Source organism: Corythoichthys intestinalis, chromosome 14 (assembly GCF_030265065.1).
Source record: "Corythoichthys intestinalis isolate RoL2023-P3 chromosome 14, ASM3026506v1, whole genome shotgun sequence".
Classification (NCBI taxonomy): Eukaryota; Metazoa; Chordata; class Actinopteri; order Syngnathiformes; family Syngnathidae; genus Corythoichthys; species Corythoichthys intestinalis.
Window position 1 is genome coordinate 6,962,078 of NC_080408.1, and position 20,794 is coordinate 6,982,871.

At 38.6% G+C, this 20,794-nt stretch overlaps 1 long non-coding RNA gene across 2 annotated transcripts in view; it reads left to right on the forward strand.

Moving 5' to 3' along the window:
• LOC130929701 (uncharacterized) overlaps positions 1-20,604 on the forward strand; it is an 83,892-nt gene extending 63,288 nt beyond the window's left edge. For both annotated transcript variants that reach the window (XR_009066942.1, XR_009066943.1), the window contains exon 4: positions 10,022-20,604. This is a non-coding gene — a long non-coding RNA (uncharacterized LOC130929701). The remainder of the gene's footprint in view (positions 1-10,021) is intronic.
• Positions 20,605-20,794: the final 190 nt, after the last annotated feature.

Sequence of the window (20,794 nt, forward strand, 5' to 3'; positions counted from 1 at the left end):
ATGACTAGATATCAATAGGACCTGTCCCCCAAATGTCCCCGATTGCATTGCTGCTTATGGAGGGTGATGCCATTGACGTCCAGGGACGTCCAAACTTCCCATTCATTTCCAATGGCATTTCTTCATGTTTGTTCATTCTTTTGATGCCAATGTACTTGGATTCCATTGACGCTTATTTAAGTTGATACCATTGACGTCCATGGACGTCCAAAATTTTTCCCATTCATTTTCAATGGGAATTTTTTTTTTTCCCCCCCAAATCAACAGAAAATGACTAGATATCAATAGGACGTTTCCCCCAAATGTGCCCGATTGCATTGCTGCTTATGGAGGGTGATGCCATTGACGTCCACGGACGTCCAAACTTCCCATTCATTTCCAATGGCATTTCTTCATGTTTGTTCATTCTATTGATGCCAATGTACTTGGATTCCATTGACGCTTATGTAAGTTGATACCATTGACGTCCATGGACGTCCAAAATTTTTCCCATTCATTTTCAATGGGATTTTTTTTTTTTTTTTCCCAAATCAACAGAAAATGACTAGATATCATTAGGACGTGTCCCCCAAATGTCCCCGATTGCATTGCCGCTTATGGAGGGTGATGCCATTGACGTTCATGGACGTCCAATTCTCCCAATCTTTTCTAATGGCTTTAACTTTGTTTAGTGCCAATGACTGGCATTATGGTCCATTCTATTGATAGACCTGAGTGGGGCTAAGATTTGTATCTCCACAGAGGAAAGACCAAGGTGTGTAATTTCTCCCGAAATTGCAGTTTCTAGTTTTTTTTTATTATTATTCAATAATTCTCCGCGTTTTTTTGAGCCAACGCACAGCCCAAACCGTAGCACCGATCGGCACCGTTCAAGTATCGGCACGACCGGATTTTTCGTGTGACGATGGGAATTTTTCAAACCGCCACGAAAAATTTTCCGTTCGCCCGTAAACGGCAATTTTCCGAAAAATTAAAAAAGTTTCAAAATGTATCTAGTCCTACAATTTTTGACCAAATCACATAATTTGGGCATCAAAAATTCCGGGATGGTGAGGGGCATAAAAGTTGTATACAGAATTTGGCAAAAATTTACGGTTCCCCGGAAATTTGCCAAAAACTTTCCTATTCATTTTGAATGGAAAAAAAACGCGCGCTTCACAGCCCGAACCGTTAGACCGATCGGCACCGTTCAAGTATCGGCACGACCGGAATTTTCGCGTGACACAGGAAACTTTACAAATGGCCCCGAAAATTTTTCCGTTCGTCCGTAAACGGCAATTTTCCGTGAAAAAAAAAAAAGTTTCAAAATGTATCTAGTCCTACAATTTTTGACCAAATCAAATAATTTGGGCATCAAAAATTCCGGGACGGTGAGGGGCATAAAAGTTGTATACAGAATTTGGAAAAAAATTACGCTTCCTCGGAAATTTGCCAAAAACTATCCCATTCATTTCGAATGGGAAAAGTCCCATTCACTTCCAATGGGATTTCCAATGGAATTTACATTGCATTGATGCCATTGACGGCCATGCATGTCGAATCTACTGATGCCAATGTACTTGGATTCAACTGACTATATAGATGTCGATGCCATTGACTGCCATGGACGTCCAAAATTTTTCCCATTCATTTTCAATGGGGAAAAAACAAAATTACCCCAAATCAACAGAAAATGACCAGATATCAATAGGACGTGTCCCCCAAACTTCCCCAATTCCATTGACGCTTATGAAGGGTGCCGCCATTGACTTACATGGACGTCCAAAATTTTTCCCATTCATTTTCAATGGGGAAAAAACTAAATTTCTCCAAATCAACAGAAAATGACCAGATATCAATAGGACGTATATCCCAAACGTCCCCAATTCCATTGACGCTTATGGGGGGTGCTGCCATTGACGTCCATGGACGTCCAAAATTTTACCCATTCATTTTCAATGGGAATTTTTTTTTTTCCCCCAAATCAACAGAAAATGACTAGATATCAATAGGACCTGTCCCCCAAATGTCCCCGATTGCATTGCTGCTTATGGAGGGTGATGCCATTGACGTCCAGGGACGTCCAAACTTCCCATTCTTTTCCAATGGCATTTCTTCATGTTTGTTCATTCTTTTGATGCCAATGTACTTGGATTCCATTGACGGTTATGTAAGTTGATACCATTGACGTCCATGGACGTCCAAAATTTTTCCCATTCATTTTCAATGGGAAATTTTTTTTTTTCCCCCAAATCAACAGAAAATGACTAGATATCATTAGGACGTGTCCCCCAAATGTCCCCGATTGCATTGCTGCTTATGGAGGGTGATGCCATTGACGTCCACGGACGTCCAAACTTCCCATTAATTTCCAATGGCATTTCTTCATGTTTGTTCATTCTATTGATGCCAATGTACTTGGATTCCATTGACGCTTATGTAAGTTGATACCATTGACGTCCATGGACGTCCAAAATTTTTCCCATTCATTTTCAATGGGAAATTTTTTTTTTTCCCCAAATCAACAGAAAATGACTAGATATCATTAGGACGTGTCCCCCAAATGTCCCCGATTGCATTGCCGCTTATGGGGGGTGATGCCATTGACGTCCATGGACGTCCAAACTTCCCATTCATTTCCAAAGGCATTTCTTCATGTTTGTTCATTCTATTGATGCCAATGTACTTGGATTCCATTGACGCTTATGTAAGTTGATACCATTGACGTCCATGGACGTCCAAAATTTTTCCCATTCATTTTCAATGGGAATTTTTTTTTTTTCCCCAAATCAACAGAAAATGACTAGATATCATTAGGACGTGTCCCCCAAATGTCCCCGATTGCATTGCCGCTTATGGGGGGTGATGCCATTGACGTCCATGGACGTCCAAACTTCCCATTCATTTCCAAAGGCATTTCTTCATGTTTGTTCATTCTATTGATGCCAATGTACTTGGATTCCATTGACGCTTATGTAAGTTGATACCATTGACGTCCATGGACGTCCAAAATTTTTCCCATTCATTTTCAATGGGATTTTTTTTTTTTTTCCCAAATCAACAGAAAATGACTAGATATCATTAGGACGTGTCCCCCAAATGTCCCCGATTGCATTGCCGCTTATGGAGGGTGATGCCATTGACGTTCATGGACGTCCAAACTTCCCATTCATTTCCAATGGCATTTCTTCATGTTTGTTCATTTTATTGATGCCAATGTACTTGGATTCCATTGACGCTTATGTAAGTTGATACCATTGACGTCCATGGACGTCCAAAATTTTTCCCATTCATTTTCAATGGGAATTTTTTTTTTTTTTCCCAAATCAACAGAAAATGACTAGATATCAATAGGACGTGTCCCCCAAACTTCCCCGATTCCATTAACAATTATGGAGGGTGCTGCCATTGACGGACATGGACGTCCAATTCTCCCAATCTTTTCTAATGCCTTTAACTTTGTTTAGTGCCAATGACTGGCATTATGGTCCATTCTATTGATAGACCTGAGTGGGGCTAAGATTTGTATCTCCACAGAGGAAAGACCAAGGTGTGTAATTTCTCCCGAAATTGCAGTTTCTAGTTTTTATTGATATTTTAGAAAATCCTAAAATTAAAATTAAAAAATCAGTAATTATAATACTAAATAATATAAATAAAATATTTTAAAAATAAAAAAAGTTAAAGAACAGTATCCAGTAATAACAATGGACAATATACCAGCAGCAGTACCTAGAATAATTGGAACAAGATGTCCATTTTGAAGGCGATTTGACAGCCAATCACAGCCTATCACTCTGTCAGCCAGTCGCATCCTGCCCGCTACAGTCAGAGACAGACAATCTTTTCCTATGACGCAAACTTAGTTGCCAGACTCTCTTCAGGAACATACTCCTGTTGACATTATCCCAACTAACCGCGAGTTGTGTCATTCTTTGTGTTTTGTGGATTAGCGCTGCAACTATTAATCGATTAACTTGCGTAATTTAATTAGATAAAAAGCTTTGAATCAAATTTTGCTGCTGTGAGGGTTCGTTTAAAGTGGTGACTATGGTTTATTTTGGAAGTGTTTTGCATTTAGTTTTATGATTTGGGTGGACACACTTCCCTCTAGTGGCAACAGCGAATATGTCATAACTTATTTAAAAAAAAAAAAATTGGATTTTGCAATAAGACCTGCGGTATGAAGCTAGCCTAATTGATGGATTAATCGATTACTTAAATAATCAATTGCAGCAGAACTATTGTGGATGAAGGTAATTCATGATCGGCTAACAGTGAATACAGATATTTTGCCCATTCAGATACAAAGGGGCAAATAAGTATTTAGTCAACCACTAATTGTGCAAGTTCTCCCACCTGAAAATATTAGCGAGGCATGTAATTGTCAACATGGGTAAACCTCAACCATGAGAGACAGAATGTGGGGAAAAAAAACAGAAAATCACATTGTTTGATTTTTAAAGAATTTATTTGCAAATCAGGGTGGAAAATAAGTATTTGGTCAATACCAAAAGTTCATCTCAATACTTTGTTATGTACCCTTTGTTGGCAATAACGGAGGCCAAACATTTTTTCTGTAACTCTTCACAAGCTTTTCACACACTGTTGCTGGTATTTCGGCCCATTCCTCCATGCAGATCTCCTCTAGAGCAGTGATGTTTTGGGGCGGTCGTTGGGCAACACGGACTTTCAACTCCCTCCGCAGATTTTCTATGGGGTTGATCTGGAGACTGGCTAGGCCACTGCAGGACCTTGAAAAGCTTCTTACGAAGCCACGTCTCCTCTTCATTCCCTTTCTGATGGAAGGAGATTTTCACTCAAAATCTCTCGATTCATTCTTTTCTTTATACAAATCATTCATCCTGGTCCCTTTGCAGTAAAACAGCCTCTAAGCATGATGTTTCCACCCCCATGCTTCACAGTGGGTATGGTGTTCTTCGGATGCAATTCAGTATTCTTTCTCCTCCAAACACGAGAACCTGTGTTTCTACCAAAAAGTTCTATTTTGGTTTCAACTGATCCTAACACATTCTCCCAGTCCTCTTCTGGATCATCCAAATCCTCTCTAGCGAACCGCAGACGGACCTGGACGTGTACATCCTTCAGCAGGGGGACACGTCTGGCAGTGCAGGATTTGAGTCCCTGGCAGCGCATTGTTTTACTGATAGTAGCCTTTGCTACTGTGGTCCCAGCTCTCTGTGGGTCATTCACTAGGTCCCCCCATGTGGTTCTGGGATTTTTGCTCACCGTTCTTGTTATTATTTTGACACCACGGGGTGAGATCTTGCATGGAGCCCCAGATCGAGGGAGATTATCAGTGGTCTTGTATGTCTTCCATTTTCTAATAATTGCTCCCACAGTTGATTTCTTCACACCAAGTGTTTTACCTCTTGCAGATTCAGTCTTCCCAGCCTGGTGCAGGTCTACAATTTTGTCTCTGGTGTCCTTCAACAGCTCTTTGGTCTTGACCATAGTGGAGTTTGGAGTGTGACTGACTGAGGTTGTGGACAGGTGTCTTTTATACCGATAATGAGTTAAAACAGGTGCCATTAATACAGGTCACGAGTGGAGCCTCGTTAGACCTCGTTAGAAGAAGTTAGACCTCTTTGACAGCCAGAAATCTTGCTTGTTTGTAGGTGACCAAATACTTATTTTCCACTCTAATTTGGAAATAAATTCTTTACAAATCAAACAATTTGATTTTTAGTTTGTTTTTTTTCCACATTCTGTCTCTCATGGTTGAGGTTTACCATGTTGACAATTACAGGCCTCACTAATCTTTTCAAGTAGGAGAACTTGCACAATTGGTGGTCGACGAAATACTTATTTGCCCCACTGTAGATACAAAAGTCATAAAATACATTTCCAATCCAATGAGTACATATGATCAACCTGCACCTCGTGTCATCCGGGCCTTGAGTTTGACACCTGTGTCTTAACCACACTTTTAGCTAAGTACCATCTCGCTAACACTTCCGCGCTCGACGGAAGTAATTAAAATCTTTTATCAGGCAGGCATTTAGTGCTTCACGCTAATGTTTTATTTACTGTATATGCAGTTTCCTATAGGCTAATGTATTTCTTTCTCATCGTAACAGCGGAATCGAGTGTGCGCAAGCAGTAACTCAAGGCGCCAATTGTCTCGTTTATGGCTTTCTGAGTTATGGCCGCAATAACGTGATGCATTCACCGTCCGTGGGGCGGAGAGCGCGTTGGTGCGGTGGGCTGACATTTGCCTCCCGCCCCAGCAGAGTAATGGATTCAGCCCCCCTTCTGCTCATTGACATCAGCGGCTTAAACCGATAAAAAGTGGGGGGGTAACAAATGTTCATAGATGCGCGTCGGGCACCCTGACGTCAGCCCCGGCCGGTGCAGCGCGGCGGGGTGACACTGCTGATAGTTGTTCCCCCCGGAGCAAAAGCCCGCTTGTGACAATAGGAGCTCTCACCGGATAAAAGGCGAAGCTGCGCAGCGGGATATGGAAGCATTGTTCCGCGGTTTAGATGTCTGTAGGACCCATGACAGCTTCTAATATTATTCCGACTGATGTTGCCCCCTCATTTTCGTTTTTATTACGGCAGAATGTGTTGTTTTGATGAAAAGGGCAATGATGTCGGTTGGTTTTCATGCAAAAAATGGCCACTTTCCAACCTTCGCCAAAATGTTTAGTAAGTATTATAATGATATGGGAGAAACTCTCAGGCTCATACTCCCTGAGAAAGTTCCGAGATCCCGTTCCCATGCTAGATTAAACCTCTGTGAAGTTGGCCACCAATCAGACACAAATTCATTTAAAAAATGTCAGTTGTTTGTAGAGATGTCGATGCCAATCGATCGGGTCCGATCACGTCATTTTCAAAGTATCGGAATCGGCAAAAAAATATCGGCCATGCCTTTTTTTAATATATATATATATTTTTTTTTTAATCAAATCATTTTCTAATTGTATTTAACGTTACAGACATAATATGTTACACTCATCCAGAGTTTTTAGGCTTAAGGTAGGGTTATCGGATTTATCCCACTTACGGTGGTCATTAATTTTTTTTTTTTAAAATGTATCACGTTAAAATATTTAACGCAATTAATGCATGCGCTGCACGACCCACTCACACATTGTCGCACTCAATCTGTAATGCCGCAGTTTTACCTATATAGAGAGATAAAAGGCAGCGTAAAATGAGTAGAGTGAATTTTGGCAGCCTTTGGAGCCTTTTTTTAATTGGCTAAAGCCTTATAATCCCTCTCCCTACGATTAGAAATATCATGGGAAGCAATGTGGGGAAGAAAGGTAGCAATTGATCTTTTTCTTAACACCTTGTGTTATATCCCAATGCAGAGAAGACATATGAATTGGTAGAACTACGCAGAGTCATGGTTCCACTTCCCATCATGCATTTGGGCATGGCCACAGTATCATTTACTGCAAGCTCAACAAATACACTAGATGGCAATATTTAGTCACAATATACAAAGTCACAAGTCTTTCTATTCGTGGAGCCCTCTCACAGAAAGAATGTTAATAATGTAAATGCCATCTTGAGGATTTATTGTCATAATAAACAAATACATGTATGTACTGTATGTTGAATGTATATATTCGTCCGAGTTTTATTCATTTTTTTTCTTAATGCATTGCCAAAATGTATATGATCGGGAAAAATTATCGGGAATGATTGGAATTAAATCGGGAGCAAAAAAAAAGCAATTGGATCGGGAAATATCGGGATCAGCAGATACTCAAATTAAAACGATCGGGATCGGATCGGGAGCAAAAAAACATGATCGGAACAACCCTAGTTGTTTGTGCTGTAAAAAAATCTTGTTTGTGCTCCTATCGTTTTATAGATACAGAGATATTAATTTTGAGTGATGACGTCACTCGCAGCTTTTCCGTATCCAATTCCGGCAGCTGACGGAGCATACCAACTCTCTCAATAACAGAGGGGTGTCCCAAAAATTAGCGCAAACGTAACGTGATTCGCAGCACCCAAAATAGACCCGAAGGGGTGCCGTTCGTTTGTGTTATGTTTGCGCAATTTGTGGAGACACTCCTCTGTTATTGAGACAGTTGGTACGTACTATCAGCCGCGATGGAGGGGCTGTGATTGACGTCATCATTCAAAATGAATATTACAATATACAGTCATGTGAAAAAATTAGGACACCCCATTAAATATTCTGTTCTTTAGTAAGAAATTCTCACATCTCAATGTCTGATCTTGTTTTTCTTCATCTCTGGAAAAGAAAGTTATTTTATTGCAGGGAAACAACATAAATTAACATTGTTTTACTCATTAACCCAAATATATCAACAAAAAGGCATATTCTAACTGAGGAAAAAGTTAGGACACCCTACCATCTAATAGCTAGTGTTACCCCCTTTGGCTGAAATAACTTCAGTGAGATGCTTTTTGTAAGCCATCTTCCAGTCTTTGACATCGGTCTGAAGAAAGTTTGCCCCATTCCTCAACGCAGATTACTTTCAGCTGTGACATGTTTGAGAGGTTTCTTGCATGTACAGCCCGTTTCAAGTCACCCCACGGCATCTTAATGGGATTAAGATCTGGGCTTTGACCGGGCCATTCCAGAACTCTGAACTTCCTCCTTTTCAGCCAGACCTTGGTGGATTTACTGGTATGTTTTGGGTCATTGTGATGTTGCAAGATCCAGTTTCTCTTCAGCTTGAACTTTTTCACAGATGAGCTCACATGTTCCTCAAGCACCTTCTGATACACGATAGAATTCATGCTGGATTCTCTGAAGGTGAGCTGGCCAGGTCCTGCTGGAGCAAAGCAACCCCAAACCATGACACTTCCACCTCCATGCTTCACTGTTGGTACGAGGTTCTTTTCCTGGAATGCTGTATTGGGTTTACACCAAACATGTCCTCTGTTCTGGTGTCCAAATAATTCAAATTTAGATTCATCTGTCCAAAGAACATTATTCCAGAAGTCATGGTCTTTGTCTACATTCACTCTGGCAAACTTCAGTCTGGCCTTCATGTTCTTCTTGGAGAGCAAAGCACACCTCCCATGAAGGGTAAACTTGTGAAGTCTTTTTCTGATTCTAGAGGCATGCACTTTCACATCAAAAGTAGCAAGAGGCTGCTGGAGGTCCCGTGATGACATTTTAAGGTTTTTGGAGACTTTTTTTTTTAGCATCTTGCAATCTGCCCTCAGAGTGAACTTGCTTGGACGGCCAACCCTTGGCATGTCGGCAATTGTTTTGAATGTCCTCCACTTGTAGACTATTTTCCGGATGGTGGAATGGCTGATTTTATATTCTTCTGAGATCTTTTGAAATCCCCTTACCAGACTCATACGCGTCTACAATCTTCTTTCTGAAGGCCTCAGACAGCTCCTTTGATCTCACCATGGTGTTTTCTCTCGCTTCAACAGTCAGGGGCATACCAAACTAAATGTGAGGTTTAAATAAGGCAAGTCTCCTTCAAAACACTGGGTAATGATGTTCTTATCATGTGCACCTGATGTGATACACCTGTTTGTGATTTTAGCCATTTTAAGTGGGATTGAATGTTGGGGTGTCCTAATTTATTCCTCAACAGAAATTGCATTTATTTAAAATGACATTTTACAGAATGTTATTTAAAAAAATCAGTTTTAATTGTTTAGTTCCATTACATAAATCTCTCAAGATTGTTCAAATTGATATTAAATATCCACATGACCAAATATGTTAGAAAACACACAGGCTTCCAAATAATTTTTTCACACGGCTGTATATAAAACGATAGCAGCACAAACAAAACTTTTTACAGAAGCATAAACGATTGACAACATTTTTAGCCATTTTTAATCAAAATGGCGGGCTGTTTGACCCATAAAAAATTGTAAATATCTTAAAAACGATAGCAGCACAAATGAAACTTTTTACAGCACAAACAATTGACATCATTTTCATATAAATTTGTGTCTGATGAGGGTCCAACTTCACGGAGGTCCGAGTTGTGATCTGTTCATTTTTCTCAATATGCCTGTTAGCTTACCAAATAACCTCTGTCTTTTATGTTTTTCAGATACCAGGCCGTTTTTGCGCTGAAAATGAAGACGAAGACTTCACAAAGTGCTGATCCAGGTGGCAGCATATTGCTACAGATAGACCATGGAGGCCCAGTTTTTTTCTGTGAATACTCTAGTTTTTGACGGCGCTAGACGTCCAATCTACTCAAAATGAATTGGATGAATGCAGCATAGTGCGCTAACATAGACATTATGAAGGTAATTCATACCCTTTTTCCGGGTTTGCCGATAGGATAGTATCCCTCTGTGAAACTCCATTGAATTTATATGAACAAGGAAAAAACATTCAATTTCAAACGATTTAATGAAGAATAATATTATTTACGACAAGGCAAAATTGTTTTTCTAAAAATATTCATATTTCTAATTTAACTATAAACATTTCTAAATTAGGTGGGAATGGAAGCCAAGTAACGCTAATAATGCTGGCAACCTACTCTACCTGTGCGTAAAGCCTCACTTCGTTATGCATTTCTTTTTAATACAGGGTATCTGAGGGGTCTTACAAAGCTAAAAAAATTCTTAAATCCAATCATTTTAATTGAACTTTAACTTAAAATGTCTAAAACTGTCCTAAAATCACATAAAAGGTCTTAAATACTACTGTAAAAGATGTTGAAAATCTATTGACTTTACTTTTATTGAGAACCCGCATAAACTTTTTAACATAAACAGTTTCGCTTTTAAGTGTTTCGATTTTTGGGGATGCTTTAACGTAACTGCAAAGCAGAACTATCTGTGTACCTTTGTGTCATTTTCAATTAATTATAACCCTGGATGTCCTAAACTGTAAGTAAAAAAAGTTGTGCGAGAGTTTAAGAGGCTCGCCATTAGCATTAGCCTAATAATAACGTGAAGGCAAATGCTATGCTACTGCTGCGAGTTACATTAAATGTGTGATGATCACTCAGCACAGACCTTTTGTAGGGAACCACGGACAGAAAGACTTGTAGTTCTTAAAAGATAAATGTTAGTATGAGTTATAATAATTTGATATTCAAACCCCTCTTAATTTTTTTGTTTTTATAAAATTTGAAAAATTAGTTTAACTGGTTGTTCGCCATTGTTGTTGAAGACACAATGCACTCTCGGCAGCGCTGCCGTGCTTCCGCAGTGTCACTCGTTAGTTACATAAACATGTCGTCGGTTCTGCCGTTTCAATTTAAAACCCGAGCGGAAAAGTGACTGTCGATATTTCACAAAACGATCAGCAAAAGCAATTAAATGAAGGTCTCCAGCGGGATTCGAACTGTGTTTCGTGTTTGCGTAAACCACAAGACTATACTTGTGCGTGACGTTAGAGTCACGATTTTCCTTATATAGCAATCGAAACCCACATTCATTGTCGGTCTGTGTGGTAAAAACTGAAAAGGAAACAACTGAAAAGAACGTGCAGCTGGCTTGACCACAGAATAGCAAAATGCAGCTCACTTCAGACAGCAGACAAACAACAATAACATAGGGATTGCGTAAAAAGGTTTATTGAAAACACGCGAAAAGGCAGACACAAAAAAGGGTCCGTGACAGTAGGTCAGGATAAATTTAAAAAAAATAAAATCAGAGGGAAAACCACAGTGAGAGGCAGACAAACGAAAAAAACAAGGCAATGATGCAACGAGCAACGAAAGGATATACAAACTGTCAAATGGCAGCAAGTCAGTATCTCGGCAAGCCGCCTAGGATCGGTTTAAAGACAGTGCTGATGAGCTGGAATTGGATGCAGGCACGACATAGAGAACTCATCCCATACCTCGGTCATAAAACAGTCTGACCAGAAGCAGACTGTAACAAAATCATGCCAGTCGTCATACTAGCTTCAATCATGGCGCCCTCTGTAGGTCAAAACATGTACATTTAGATTTTTAAATCATTGGCAATAATATATGTTTCTAATAACATATTTTAGTAAAAGAGAACAATATTGGCTTATTAGAGCCTACAAGTCTTTATGTCCAAGGTTCCCTTTAAAGGCTAACAAAATATTTCAAATTTTCTTCGGCCAAGAAACCTAATCTTACCATGTGTGCAAGCCTGGAGATGACACACTGGTGAGTCTAAGCACGGAAACTATAGTGCATTTTCATCTAATCATTGTCTAGTCAGGCAAAAACTGGCATTCGTCTCACTATGTTTTAGTCTCCCAAAACACGTTTTAAATCGTCATCGTCATGACAGGCAGGAAGAAGGGTGTGTTTGGGATTATCGTCTGTGTGTGGATTGGACAGGAGGATTCGGGAGTTACTGTTGTCCGGGCAACAAGGGTCGTGGATTTTGCCACCTCAGCGTCAAAGGGGCTCATGGAGTCTTGTCAGTCGTGTTATCAGTCGGATATCGGGTGTTCTCCTGTGTTCTTTGTGTTAGGACAGACTGTCCCGCCATTTGTTGTGGACTGTCCGGGAGAACTGATTGCTCAGTTAGTTTGTATGACGCCCGCGGTGGGCTTCCGTGATAAGAAGGCGTTGTTTATCTCTTATGCCCTATATTCTGCTTGTTTTCCTTAAACTGGGGGTCCCCAAACTACGGGCCCACCTCCACATTTGTTCCATCCCCCTGAACAGTTTTTTGTTTTTTTTTTTCCCAATAGTGTTATTTATTTCCTGGCTTTTTTCTGTGAAGAACCCAGAGAGGGTTATTTGGTTATTATCTATTTATTTATTACTATTTATTATTATATTACATTACATTACATTACATTATATTATCTTAGGGCTGTCAAACGATTACAATTTTTAATCGAGTTAATTACATCTTAAAAATTAATTAATCGTAATTAATCGCAATTCAAACTTATCTATAAAACCTATCTATAAAATATGCCATATTTTTCTGTAAATTATTGTTGGAATGGAAAGATAAGACACAAGAAGGATATATACGTTCAACATACGGTACATAAGTACTGTATTTGTTTATTATAACAATAAATCAACAAGATGGCAATATCATTATTAACATTCTCTTAAAGCGATCCATGGATAGAAAGACTTGTAGTTCTTAAAAGATAAGTGTTATTACAAGTTATAGAAATTTTACATTAAAACCCCCCTTAATGTTTTCGTTTTATTAAAATTTGTAAAAATTTCAATCAAAAAATAAACTAGCAGCTCGCCATTGTTGATGTCAATAATTACACCATGCTCACTCCCCAAACCCATGAAATCATTTGAACCCAAGCGCCAGCAAAGTGCGCCAAACACCAAAAAACAAGTAACAAGCGGACATTACACTGCTGTCATTTTAATCTGTTTGAGCGGGGCATGTGCGTTAATTGCGTCAAATATTTTAACGTGATTAATTAAAAAAATTAATTACCGCCCGTTAACATGATAATTTTTACAGCCCTACTATATTATATCACAGCTCCACATTTGGTCCGGCCCCCTGAACATTTTTTTTTTCCCAATAGTGTTATTTATTTCCTGGCATTTTTCTGTTAAGAACTCAGAGAGGGTTATTTTTATTATTATTAATAAATTATTATTTTCATTATTATTATTAATAGTGTTATTACTAGGGCTGCAGCTATCGAATATTTTAGTAATCGAGTAATCGACTGAAAATTCTGTCGAGTAATCGGATAAAACAAATATATTTTTAGGTGAAGAGCAATTATAAATATACATGAGAAAACAAGACATTTCATCTAATCTTGAACCATTTTCAGTCAGTCAATGTCTTTATTTTCGATGTATATTGTTGAAAACAGCCAACAATTGTATCTCAGATGTAACTAGAATTAAAAAAAAAAGACTAATTCACTGCTTTCACTCAAAAAACCTTTAGATCTTATTTAAAAAAATATATATTTATATATATACCTAAAAATGCTGTTACGCGTGATAACACACATCACTTAAAAGTTAGGATTTTTTTCCCCACGTTTCAATTGAATTTCTATTTGTGACAAGCCATTTTTAAGTTCTAGTTAAGTTTTAAGTTAGTCTAAACTGTAAGTCCTGATAGGATTTTGAGTTTTTGCAGTGTTCAAAATAAATGCATGATACAGGCTGTATTGGAGCACATTAGGGACCAGTGCTACTTGGTGTTTTATCCAGCAATGACTACTGAGCTAAAATTGATAGTTAGCATTATTGAGTTTTTATTTTACACCCTCATCACTCCACATCGCTATGTTATGTTAAAGCCTGTATGTAAGACACGTTAGCCACGCATCGACAATGGTCATAATTAATAGAAACCTAGCCCTCCGCAGGGCTAACATTACGTGAGCTAGTAACAGTAACGTTAATCTTATTTATTAGTGCTTAGCGCTCTTTATTAGCACTTAGCGTTCTACTGCTTTAAGATGGCGGCTGTTTACTAACGCTGCCCAGACGCGGCCGAGTCTGTCATTTCGCATCTAGTTCAACATACATGTGATCTCTATGAGACTCATCAGACGCTACCTGCTACCAACGTACCATCGTGCGGGCTAGTATTTAGCAACGTCGGTGTCGTTTGTAGCGGCTGTCGGCTGCAGTAAATTTTTTTTTTTTTTTTTTTTTTTTTTTGCTTCTTCCTCTACGCACGTGACATCAGCGCGTTGTCCCGCATTAAAAGTAGTCCGAGCAAAACGTGATGCTTAGAGCTGTCAAAATAAGCGATTATTCGAGGTGAATAAAATTACTCGGATCAGTTTTTAAACTCGAGTTGCTCGAGTATTCGTTTCAGCTCTAGTTATTATTATATGATATGATATTTATATGATATTTATGTTATATTATATTATATTATATACTTTTGTTCCGTGAAGAATCCAGAAAGGGTTATTTGATTATGGCTTTCTGAAAAACAATAAATTTTTACATTTAGGCAGTCCTGCAATCGTCACACTTTTTCTGTTACAAACCGACCCAGCCCCTCATCAGAAAAGGGAAAAGTTATGTGGCCCTCACAGGAAAAAGTTTGGGGACCCCTGCCTCAAACTATGGTATGAATGCTATTTATTTTATATTGGGTGTGTTAGAGTAATACAAACAGTTAAACAGTAAATACGAGAAATGATACTATTCCCTGATTGATTATATTAAGTGTGTCAGAATAATGCAAACAGTTATACGGTGCCTTCGAGAAAAGGTACTACAGTGGTGAGAACAAGTATTTGATACACTGCCAATGGGTTTTCCCATTGACAGTGTATCAAATACTTGTTCTCCCCACTGTATCTCCTTCACAGTTCACTAAATTTTATTGATCAAGAGTCAGACAAACAAGAATCGTATTCATGTTAAATTGTACCTTTGGAATTGAAATTACTTTTGTTGGATTATGAATCAGTGCACACAGTCACCGTTGAAAAAATACTGAAGATACTCTCCTATCGCTAACCCGGAAATCATGCTGAAGTTGAGTGACATCACTGTGAATAGGGCTTATTCTAATGGAGGATTTTGGTAGCAACCTGTTGGTAAAGTATCAAGATATATTGTCACACCCCTAATCTAAGCTGACATTCCAAGTGAACGCACGAGTCATAACCCGCCGGTCCCCTGCGGACGAAGCCACATCCTGTTCGGCTTCGCCGTCAACGCTTGCCTCGGAGAACATTCAACGCTGTCGGTGAGTTTGGTATGGAAGCATAGAAACCATCGACCGTTGACTGTGCCCCGAGGTTCGCCCCGACAACGTCAGCCGAGAGCGAAGAATGAGCGGGCGCATGCAAATCCCCGAGCGCTTACCCCAATCTACACAAGAGTCACACTGTGGTTCCGACCCGAAAGGTCACAATCAACATTCATTGCTGTCGCTGGGTTGGACTGTGTAGAAAAGCTCACTGAACAATGAGTGCAACTGTGGCCCAGATCTCCCTTCACTTCAGTCTCGGCCAATCAGCCCAACCGGATGTGAAAAGCTGTGATTTCTTTCTTTATTTCCTTCTTGTTTTTCACTTCTATATTCTTCTGCCGGAGAGTCTCAGAGAGCAGGACAGATAGCGACACAAATAGACCGCTGGCTGCTCGCTTGTCCTCATCCACCTCTCGTGTAATTGGCGGTTCTGTGCGCAGCAAAGGGGAAGGAAGCCGAGTGAATGTGTAATCATTTGGAGCCTCTTCTCCTTCAGATGTTGCATCCCTCTCTTTTTTGTTCGCCTAATTATAGAGCGCGCTCGCTTAACTCCATGCTAACCGCCTGTCTTGTGTGGCAGTAATGGACCAGAGGAACAAATAAACGCTAGAATTAGTCGAGTTTGGAAGACGGTCTTTCCGGTTTTTAACAGGGTTGTTTTGGATCTTTTTTTGTGTGCTTGACTTTTGTCAAGCATACATTGTTTGTCTATACGTTGTTTTGTTTTTTTTTCTTTTAGCTTAAATGTTTTCACAGAGCACAGAGCTGCCAGTGTTAGTGCAACATTTCTACCTGGGTTTTCTCATTTTAACATATTGCCAGCTTGTTTTAGCGTATAAACATCTTGTTTTAACGTATGGATAACCTCGTTTTAACGTATTGCTAACCTTGTTTTAACGTATGGCTAACCTCGTTTTAACGTATTGCTAACCTTGTTTTAACGTATTGCTAACCTCGTTTTAACGTAGTGTTAAATCGTTTTAACGTAGTGCTAAATCGTTTTAACGTAGTGCTAACTTCGTTTTAACGTAGTGCTCACCTCGTTTTAACGTAGTGCTCACCTCGTTTTAACGTAGTGCCAACTTCGTTTTAACGTAGTGCTAACCTGGTTTTATCGTAGAGCTAACCTCGTTTTAACGTATTGCTAACTTCATTTTAACGTGGTGCTTACATCGTTTTAACGTGGTGCTAACATCGTTTTAACGTAGTGCTAACATCGTTTTAACGTAGTGCTAACCTCGTTTTAACGTATTGCAAACCTCCTTTTAATGTATTGCTAACTTTGTTTTAACCTAGTGCTAACTTGGTTTTAACGTAGAGCTAACCACGTTTTGACGTATTGCAAACTTTGTTTTAACGTAGTGCTAACCTTGTTTTACGTAGCGCTAACCTCGTTTTAACGTATTGCAAACCTCATTTTAACGTAGTGGTAATCTCGTTTTAACGGATTGCTAATCTCGTTTTAACGTAGTGCTAACCTCGTTTAAATGTATTGCGAACTTCATTTTAACAGATTGCTAACCTCGTTTTAACATAGTGATAATTTCGTTTTAGCCTAGTGCTAACCTGGTTTTAACGTAGTGCTAACCTTGTATTAACATATTGCTAACTTTGTTTTAACGTAACGCTAACGTCTTTTTAACGTAGCACTAACCTAGTTTCAACGTAGCGCTGACCTTTTTTTAACGACGCGCTAACCTCATTTTAACATATTGCTAACCTCGTTTTAACGTATCGCTAACCTTGTGTTAACGTAGTGCTAACTTTATTTTAACCTATTGCTAACCTCGTTTTATCGCATTAACACCTCGGTTTAATGTATTGCGAACCTCGTTTTGACGTATTGCTAACTTCGTTTTTAACACATTGCTAACCTCGTTTTAACGTAGTGCTAACCTCGTTTTAACGTAGTGCTCACTTTGATTTAACGTATTGCTAACCTCGTTTAAACGTATTAACATATTCTTTTAACATATTGCTAACCGCATTTTAACGAATTGCTAACCTTGCGAACCTAACCTAGCGAAAGCTAAATGCTAACAACATTACCTTTTCCAATAGTTCAGGGTTTAGGATAAGGCTGTTCGATTAATCAATTTTGAACCGAAACTGACTTTTCTGGTTAAAACAATGTTAAACATGTTCAAATCGGTACGTTCAACTTAAATTTCCATTCATTCATTCATTTTCCATGCCGCTTTCCCCCAATTTTTTTTGAAATACTTGTGTAAAATTTTGTTAAAGCACATCCTTGAAAGCTCAATAAGAAATGCGAATTTTTGAATCTGAATACTGGACGATTCCGTTTTTCAAGGCAAACTTACTCATACTTGGAACCTTCAGCTGGCTCCGAATTTTGTCCAGTGTCCAGTTCTTAGTTATCATCTTTTCTTTTCACGCTGTCATTATTTTAGTTTTGCTAGCGGCTAATGCTACTGTAACTTCCAGGTGCACCTGACACGTCACTTAACAAAGTAATTAGCGAACTGTTGCCACCTGCTGATAAGGGAGAATATTACATGATTTCAAACCATTGAACAGCACATTTATTGATTCGTTTTTTGTTTTTTTTAAACTGAGTAATTAGGTGAAAGTGGATTATTTCCTCCGGAATACCAGACAGTAGAGGTTGAAAAATACTGAGGTAATGCAACAACATTAGCATATTACGCAGAAACCAATAAAAGCATAGACAAGAACAGACATGAATTTAGTCCAACATGAATTGTAAATCCCTTTATGTTGTTGTGTTTACAGCATTCTACTCCCTACCCTCAATAAAAATGCGCCCACAACCCATTTTGGGCCTCTAAAAAGTTGGAGAAACCTCTTTTTAAACAAGCCTTTCCCTGCAATGTATTTGTTCTCTTTTGAAATAAAGTCTAACCTACAACAAATTGTGACTATTTTTTATTTGTACACGACTTCTCTAATGGTATGTGCCATCAAACGAGCCATAACGTCCACGGCCCTCTCTCGCCAGTCGCTCTGTATTATTCATCAAAAAGCACTCTGTGCGCTGGTGCAGAAGAGTGGAGGTGATGTAACCGTGGCTGAGAGCGTGCCTTCGGTCTGTCATTTGGGATGGATCCGTGCGACAGGCGAAAAATGTTTGTTCAGCTCTGACGGCGGGGCCAGTAGCCACGAGGACAGTGATAATGATGGCGTGATTTGACATTAATAACACCATGTTTAGCTTCAACAACTTCGAGTTTTCGCCTCAGCTTGAAGATGATTAGGAGAAATGCAAAAAAATATTGATGGTAAAGCAAATCTAAATAGGTCACACGCACATTTTCACAAGACGCCTCACGTGTGTCACCACAGCACCATCTAATGGTGAAGATAGGTACATCACAAAGCAAGAAAATAATTTGAGCAGCAGTAAAACACAGTTTAAAGTTAAAATACAGGTCATAACATTGTAGAAGATTAAATGAATTGCTCGAATGACACTTATTAAATCTGTACATGTTTGGCTAAAGTTAAGAATTCTAAAGTTGCTTTAGAAATTAACTTTTTATATTGACCACACTGTTTTTTTTCCCCACAGTAACTCTAAATATAAAGGGTACCACGGATAGAAGGACATGTAGTTCTTAAAAGATGATTAGATAAAAGATAAAAAATGAATTACGCCACAGTGAAAAATTTGGCGTCTGTAAAAAAAGTCACGGATATCTACCTCATAACTATCACTTAATTGATTACGTCATTTTCAAAGTATCGGAATCGGCAAAAAAAATATCGGACATGCCTTTTTTAAATATATATACAGTATATTTTTTAATTAAATCGTTTTCTAATTGTATTTAACGTTACAGACATAATGTATTACACTCTTCCAGAGTCTTTAGTTTAAGCTTAAGGTAGGGTTATCAAATTTATCGCGTTAATTGCGAGAATGAATATTTTTTTACATTTATCACGTTACAATATTTAACGCAACTAATGCATGCGCTCCACGACCCACTCACGCATTGTCGCGTTCAATCTATAATAGTACCGTTTTACCCATACAGTATATAGAGCTAAAGACAGCGTAAGATGAGGAGAGAGAATTTTGGCAGCCTTTGGAGATTTTTTTAAATGGCTACAGCCTTACAATCCCTCTCCAAACGATAAGAATAATCGTGGGAAGCAATGTGGGGAAGAAAGGTAGAAGATGATCTTTTTCTTAACACCCTACTGTATATTATTTCCCAACGCAGAAAGATATATCAATTGGTACCACGACGCACAGTCATGGTTGCACTTCCCATCATGCATTTGGGAAGTAGTTAAATGGCTACAGTATCATTTACTGAAAGCTCAACAAATGCACTAGATGGCACTATTTAGTCACAATATACAAAGTCACATTTATCATTTAAGAATTACAAGTCTTTTTATCCGTGGATCCCTCTCACAGAAAGAATGTTAATAATGTAAATGCCATATTGAGGATTTATTGTCATAATAAACAAATACAGTACTTATGTACTGTATGTTGAATGTAAATATTCGTCCGAGTTTTATTCATTTTTTTCTTAATGCATTGCCAAAATGTATATGATTGGGAAAAATTATCGGGAATGATTGGAATTGAATCGGGAGCAAAAAAAAGCAATCGGATCGGGAAATATCGGGATCAGCAGATACTCAAACTAAAACGATCGGGATCAGATCGGGAGAAAAAAACATGATCGGAACAACCCTACTTAATTGTTTTTTTTTTGTTTTTTGTTTTTTTTTTGTTACTGTTGTATTTCCCCCGATATGTTGGATGATAAATAATTGATCCAAACAAAGTAAAACTGAAAAATAACATTTAAAAGGGTAAATATATGAAAAAGAACATCTCGACCACTCCTTGTTGTCTGCGATTTCTGCATCACGACCCTTGTTATATCACCATGTTTCACCCATCAAATCCCCCCAAAAATCCGGCTGTGGCCATGCACAGTTGTGTCTTGACACTCGGTGATACATGCTACATGGAGTTTTTTGATCAAAACAAGGTTAGTGCGCGGTAATATCTCGTTAAAATTGTGGCGTCTTTAATTCTGCTCTTGCGTGCTCTCACCTCCAGTTTGGGTTTTGCTATTTAAAAAAACTTTTAAAAAACTTTAAAAAAAAAAAAAAAAAAAAAAAAAAAAAAGCCCTCCTGTTCAAAATGTTTCTTCCCCTAGAAAATTGAGATTTTAAGCTTTCCAATGATGTGT